The following is an 8435-nucleotide window of genomic DNA, read 5'->3' on the forward strand; positions in this document are numbered from 1 at the left end:
GCCTTACTCTTAAAACGACTCGGTTGAAGAGGTATTATCCTAACTTATCATTATGATCAGACCACAAGCCGAATAAATCCTACTATATAGTATTGGAGTTGAGATCCTCTCCATTTCTTTAAAGAAATGGATATGTCAATTACTATAGTTTTGGATTAAATCAATGATATAATTGCACATATTTATGGAAATTGAAACATTAAATGCACATTTATTCACAAAAAGCATAGTAATGGAGATGTCCATTTCTTTTAGGAAATGGAGAGGATCTCTACTCATAGTATTGCTATCGGCATAGGTCATTGAAGATGTCTCAATGTTAAGGGACAAAATATAGTACTTGTTTCCTTCCATTTTAAGTGTTACTTTTGTTTAAAATTTTTGTTTTTGTTTATTTATCGTTTTCAAAATGCAAGGTAGTATTAATTGTCACTTTTGTTAAAATTGTCTCTATGGAAGAAAAAAAGGTCAAATGAATTAGTAAGTTAAATGTATTATATAAAAAAAAGAAAATTATTACATAAAATTTAGTAAAATTTATTAGTTCCTTTGTATGTAAAAAAGTTTTTTTAAAAAAAAAAGGACATTTAAAAAGAATGGAGGGAGTACGATAAAATTAGGGGTGTTCGCGGTGCGGTTTGGGCGGTTTTGACGAAAAAAATCATCCGAACCGCAAGAGAAAAAATTGTGTGGTTTGGTTTGGTTCGGTTGGCTTTTAAAAAAAATACGAATCAAACCAAACTAATGCGGTTTGGTTCGGTTCGGTTTTTTACAAATATTTTATTGAACCATACATATACATATAGATGACAACATAACTTTGTATTTAGACATTCATACACTATCAGATAACAAAAAAACTCGTCATATTTTGACAACAACTTTTTATTTAATATGTAAAAATTAAATTACTCAAAAGTGAAATAATAAACATAAAATAATAGTATAAAACAATATAAAAATTATTAGAATGAAACAAAAAAGTAGAAGAGACGAGAGATTAGTGAAGGTGAGAAAGAAAAAACAAAAGAGTTGAGAGATTAGAGAAGAAGATGTGCGATAAAAACGAAATTGAAATAGGAAACATTTGCATAAAAATGAGAAGGTGAAAAAGAAAGAATATAAGAGAGTAGAGATTATAGAAAAATAAGGAAGATGTATGTGGCAAAGAATGCACGATAATGCTATTAGAGATTTGAGAAGATCGGGACTAAAATCATATGTGTAAGGATGAGAAAATTATTCGTAATCATAAGGTTAAAGTATAATAGATTTAAGTTTGGGTTGGATGTGAGTTAAGTAAAAGTTAGGTTGTAACATAATGCGGTTTGATTCGGTTTACAAAATACAAACCGCAAACCGAACCGAACCGTGCGGTTTTGTTAAAAGATGACCCAAACTAATCCGAACCAAATGCGATTTTTTGCGGTTTCGATTTGGTTTGGTTTAGTTTGCGGTTTTTTATTGGGTTGGTTTAGTTTTGATCACTCCTAGATAAAATGGCCCTCACAATCACAAGCACGACTCACAAGCTGAGGCAATCCATCTAAGTCAATGCGAGATAGAGTTAGCAAATGTCTTTGTCTTTTAGGTGCGTTACATAAATGACTATGGACAGTACTGAAGTCACTTGTTGAATATACTAAGCCTCTTGTGATGGACCGTTACCTAGGTAGAGTCGACCAATTAAGCTCCGGTGGTGGTCACACATGGCTACGGTGGCCACAATCATAATGCCCGTTGGCTCCCTGTAGAATCTATTTTGTCCATGCCCCTTGTGAGGAGGGTTTGTAAATTTCCATACACCAATAATCACGACAGCATGAATTGGAAGGATATTTTAGCAGCCAAATTAATGGTTTTGGTGGGGACCAAGGCAATGCAGAGGAGATAGCTTGAGGACACGCAACACACCATGAAATTCAGGTAATTTTTTATTATTCCAATTGTTAGTTTTTGGTATGTTGTTAGGAGAGAGAGGTAGTTAGGCAGCATGCTCATAACTAGTATTTGGTGTATCACATTTGTTTAATCAAATTACAAACAATTTAAAATTAAGGAGTGATCTTTTTTCTCTCAACTCATGATTCTACTTCAAAAAGCAGGTTTACCAGAACCGGCACTAATACTTTTGGGGACATTTACATGTTTTAAATTTTTTCGAAGAAACTAACATTTTATGTTTCTACTATTTCCTTGATGAAACATTCATGTGAAAAACAATAAATAGAGTTAAATTAACCTTATTAATTTAGAGTGTAAGAAAAGTATTGTCATAGAGTTTATAGAGTTTAAAGGTAGTGCATTGTAGTGTAAAATATTTTAAACGGTCAGCAGAGACGGACCCAAAAAATTTACATTGTGGGGGCTAAATAAATTATCATTCAAAAATAATTTTATGTGTATTATTATAAAGTAAATGTTTTATATTTTGAATTTATATAAAATTAAATAAATTAATATTAAAAAAGATTAACTTATTTATATTATTAATTTTTTTCTTTCATTCATAATTTTTTAAATAATTTGTGAAAAATAAAAAAATATGCTCATTGAATTATAGCAAATGAGCATTGCTATAATCATTTTTGTTAATGTTGCCTGAGTAACTTTGTTGTCATTGGGATCTTTGATCGCCTTGCTTGTATGGGTTTTTGAATCTAATAAAGTTTATTTCATTCAAAAAAAAAAAGAGCATTAAGAGATAAAACATTAAACATATAAAGATAAAATGATAGGAGAGATATATGCAGTATATTTATAGTTGTTTTTATCAAATTAAAATATATGCATAGTTTAGAAGATTTTTAAATTTAAGTGGGGGCCTTTGACTACACCCCAATTGGTGTAGGCCCGTCTCTGACGGTCAGTGCATCATAACCTTTAAAAAGAAATATTTTATATGTGATTTAAAGAAAAAGTTAAACTTTTATAAAAATTAACGATTATGATTATATTGACAGTGTAAAACTGTTTTATACTGTCGGTGTATTTTCATTAAATCCAAAATGATATGTTATGAAATACAAATATAAAATTACAACATACTCAAATAACTCATTATCATTTTGATATTTATTTTTTTGGATAACGTGCAAGATATTATAACGGTTATGACTATAACCGTTGTTAAATTTTTTTACATAATTAACAAATATTATCCTACTTTTATAATTAATCTCATTTTTTTAACTTGTATTATTGTTCACCATATCACAGGAGAAAGTAAAACTCACATTTGTGATAAAGTTATCTGAATAATATTAATTGTATCATATTCATAATATCACATAATTGTATCATATTCAAATGAACCATAACAAACATCCTATAATTTATCACAACAAACAATATATAGTTTACACATTACATAACACCACATAAATGTAACTTGGTGTTTTGGTGTCTTAACTCTTGGTGTCTTGACTTTAAAGACCCATATAATTTCAATTAATTATACTTGTTAGTAAAAATACATGAAAACTATAACATACATAAATATATTATGAATAAAGAATAAATTACGTACTTGTTAATTTTCCCAAATGCTTTTTTCAGGATCGGTTCAAATAGCATGGACAATATCTCCATCAACTTCGTCATATCAAGTAGGAACTTGTGTTGTGTAAGAAGGTGTGGACGAAATATCAAGACTTTCATCACTAAGAGGAATGTGTTTTCCTTGGAGAACGATTGACCATTTCCCCATTATGTTTGATGGGTTGGTAACATAGAAAACTTGTTTTGCCTGAGAAGCCATGATGAATGGTTCGGTCATAAAAGATGTCTTGCCAAGGTCGACCCGGGTGAATTCTAAGTTATCAATGTGTACATCATTACTATTATTGGAAATCCACTTGCGTTTAAATAAAGCCACTTTAACATAATCAATCTCCTAACTCTCATCAATGACACCATAAAACGCGGTAGTTGCCAATAAAGGATTTTATCTTATGAATTAGAGAAATACATCGATTCAGATTCAACCATAACTTGAGATCTTTCATTGATACAAGTTTCTTGATGTTTGATGAGTAACCTTGCGGAACTTTAATACCTTGCAAATACTCATAGAAAATTTTCCTTTCCTTTTTATATAGAGTGTGACATGCTGGAGGCAGATAAGTTCTTTTTCCTTTGTCTATTGGAGCCAACTGTTTTCGTATACCCATCGCCTCCATATCAAGAAGGGAAGTCTTATTATCTTTAGTCTTTCTTGAAATATTTAGAAGTGTGCCAATCAAACTATCACACACATTTTTCTTCACGTGCATCACATCAAAACAATGTCTAAACATCAAGACTTGACCAGTATGGAAGATCAAAGAAGAAGAGCCTCTTTTTCCATATATTTTTCGCAACTGACCCTTTTTCTTTTTCTCTCTTCCCGAAGACAAAATTAATGTGTTCCTGTCATTGGTAAACTTCATCCCTGGTTAAAGGTTCAAGAGTCTCATCAAACTCTTTCTCTCCATTAAAAGCCTTCTGCAATCTACGATAAGGATGACCGGGTTTTAGAAATTTTCGATGCCTAAGGTAAATGATCTTTTTTCCAAACTCAAGTTGGTGATAACAAGTATTATCTTCACAAATAGGACACATGTTATGTCCTTTGACACTATATCCAACCAAGTTACTGTAAGCAAGAAAGTCATTGATTTTGCAAAATAACATTGCACGCATCTTAAAATTTCCCCCAGAATATGCATCATCAAATTCAACGCCTTCATCCCACAAGATTCATAAATCATCAATTAATGGACTTAGATAAACTTCTACGTCGTAAATAGTAAGAACATGTCACGGAGAATGATTAGTGCTCAGATTACCAAAGGGGTTCATTCCATCGGTGGCAAGCCCAAGCCTAAGGCTTCTTGGCCCAACTCCAAAATATGGAAACAACGAATCAATTTTCTTCCATTGCAACAAATCAGTTACATGGCGAATGTTTCCATCACGAGTTCTTTCATCTGCATGCCATCTAAGATTCTTTGTGTCATTCGAATTAGCAAAAAGTCTCTTAAATCATGAAATTATTGGCAAGTACCATAACACTTTAGTAAGAGGATGATTCCTACTAACATTGTCATAGTCATTGTCATCACCATTGTTGGCCTTCAGCTTGTAACGCGACACACCATATTTAAGATATTGATACAAGTCTTCATACTCTTTCCTGTACAATATACAATCATTAGGGAAATAATGTATTTTGATATACTCTAGAACCATTAGACACAATATCTTCTTGGCCTCATAGCAACAATCTGGCAATTTGTTATCTTCTGGTAACATTTGCTTTAGAAATTCAAGTAATTCCGTGAAACTTTTATCCGACCATCCATTTTTTGCCTTCAGATTAAACAACTTTAACACTGTCGATAATCATGTAAAATCTGTGTATCCCTTATATAAAGAGGTGTCTTTATCACTACATAAGGTATCATAAATAGGAGCATTCTTAACAAAACATTCCTCAATATTACAGAACATATCCTCTAGTTGATCCTCTATATATTCATCTTCATGCACTCTTTGACTTTGTGGCGCCCGACTTTGCTCTTTATCCACCTCACCATGCCACGTCCATATTATATAATTTTGACATATACCATCACAACAAAGGTGTTGTAATATTTTTTCTTTGTACCCTTATTGATATTCGCATAAACAACGCAAGGACGATAAAAGATACCATTATTATCGGAAAGATGTTTATCAGTGTATTCAAGGAATTCAAAAACTCCTTTCTCATAAACCGGACCTAATCTATCGGCTTTCATCCAACTACAATCCATAATAACTTCTTAAATTTATTATACACCTATAATACTGTGAATGACACACTAAAATCTAAACCTAAAGCAAATATAAACCTAAAGCATATGAAAAATGTACTCTCATACTAACTTAAGCATATATATAAAGAAAAAAGGAATGAAGATGTTGAAGAGTACTGTACTTTTAAGTTGAAGAATCTTATGCACGTAAGGAATGGAAATGTTGAAGAGTACTGTACTTCAAAGCTGAAGAATCAAATGAACGAAGAGGGTGAAGATTTAAGAATATGCAACATAAACCAAGAAAAAACGAGTGAAGATGTTGAAGAGTACTTGTTGAAAGTATTTTGGATAAATATTTTCTAATATATCGTATCCACAGAGACTGAGTAATATTGCTGCCGTTCTATAGTTGGATTAAAATGAGTTAGCGAAAAGTAGTGGTTTTGATTGTTTGTTCTCAAATTGCATATAACAGAATAATAATTGACTGATAAAAAGCTTAAAGACGGATAAAAATGGTGAATAAATATGTTGAGTTTTAGGGTTCATCAACCTATTCACATACAATAATCAGTTAATCCACGAGTGAATATTATTTAAGTTAATATCTTCATTCATCCTCAAAACTGATATTATGTCTAATGATCAATCTAGAACCACCTCTACCGGTATGATATTCGATCTCTCAGAATAACTATAAAGATAAAGGGAATTAACCACGATGATTTATGAAAACTTCTTCAAAATCTCATCTCTGAGTATTAATCAACAAGTCAATGTAAAAACCTAGGGCAAAAGTATAAACCCTATCTCTCGATTGATAGTTCAACAATGATATAAAATAAAAGCAAGGTTTTTCATTGATAATAAAGCTTAAACAATTCTTCACAGGAATTAATCAAAGTAATTGCATCTTCATAGGTTAACTACCACCTTAAACTCAACACAACGGGGTTTAGCTCTCCATAGCCATGAAGAACACACAAGATTTCATGGAAGGATTCATCTTCATCAAGGGAATGTCTTCAATTGATGTTGAATTCTCAGTCGGAAATTGTTTTCTGCTCTAGAATATGATTGCTCTCTGAAATTCGTTCACCAAGGACTCCCTCTTATGAGGATTAGGGCTTCTATTTATAACAATTTATCCTTGTAACGCAACCATCGCGCCTCGGCATGTATTGGCACTGCGCGAACCCAAGGCAGAAGGGATGGCGCGTCTCGCTCCTTATTGGCGCGACTCGGCCTTTGTTTTACCTTCCTTCTTCGTGATTCTTCTTCTCTAGAAGCTCTACACCTGCGTGTTTCTTCGTCTCTACTGCTAAACTTCAATATCTGCATAAATAACACCTAAAGTGACGCAAGTTGTTTTACAATTAGCATCGAACCTCTAAAGTTCAATTCTAACTATAAAATCCTTAAAAAGCACAAGATATGTTCACTTTCAACTCAAAAGGTAGTTAATTTGACAAATGAAAACACTACTAATTCACTCCTAACAAACTCTCCCCTACTTAGAGTTTTGTTTTTCCCTAAACAAAATTACTTACCTCAATGAATACAACAAAACATACCAACAATCATGCAACAAGTTTTCCAAAAAGGTTTTTCAAGTGGTTCGATTCAGTAACCAAATCAGACACTCTTCATCTTCCTACAAACTCAGAACATACACATGAAACAGATTTTGAAAGAAAATTACCTCCAGAAGTTCAAAACACTACACGATTGCAATTGAATCAGCACTAATCACTCTCATCAAAAAGTATGATGAATAATAGAGGGGTTAAACACTCATCCAAACAATTAAATCAACAAGAATCCATATCATACGTTCACCATATTGTTAGCATCAAGTCCTGTGGAATCTGAGAATCAGAAGGTCTTTCCAGGGTTGTAATGTGGTTTAGATTCAAAGAAAAGAAGAAAATCAAGGGTTGTTCCTATTCTAGGGAAGCATCCGAATCATAACTCCTTCCTTTTTCTTTATACCTTTAACTTTCTCACCCATTCCTCTTTTTCACTCGTAGCTCGATGTTTCCTTTTTTTTTTTTTCAAGCTACGAATTTCTTTCGTTCTTTGCAAATCACCACCTATATACTTACTCTTTTTTTGATTATGACTCTCCCCAACTTGGAGATCAACCTGTATCTAGATTCTATTCATGCTCCCCTATTTTCTATGAAGGTCAAAGAGAAAACACATCACCAAAGTTTATGGTTGATGGTTCAAAACAAAATTTTTTATTGAGATCAAAACTTTTTTGTGTTTAATAAATTATCTTTTGAGACATGTGGATGCTCAATATTTTAGTGGATAATTAATAAATTATCTTTTGAGACATGTGGATGCTCAATATTTTAGTGGATAATTCTTCCTATTGAAATTCTAACATTAATTTGTGGCATCATATGAAAGTATATCCCTTACTAAATCAATCAACCTCAGCTGGTAATCTATAATTTCTAAATAATTAAGAACAAAAGTAGTAATTTAGTTGAAAAGGAAATATATCAACAAAAATGAAAGAGAAAGATGACATTTCAAATTTTCATCGCACCTTACATAATGATGTTACAATATCCGCATCAATAATACTTCACCTTCTAAACATATCCCAATTTAAAAAATATGAAAACAACCCATCACAAT

Source organism: Vicia villosa, linkage group LG6 (assembly GCF_029867415.1).
Source record: "Vicia villosa cultivar HV-30 ecotype Madison, WI linkage group LG6, Vvil1.0, whole genome shotgun sequence".
Taxonomy (NCBI): Eukaryota; Viridiplantae; Streptophyta; class Magnoliopsida; order Fabales; family Fabaceae; genus Vicia; species Vicia villosa.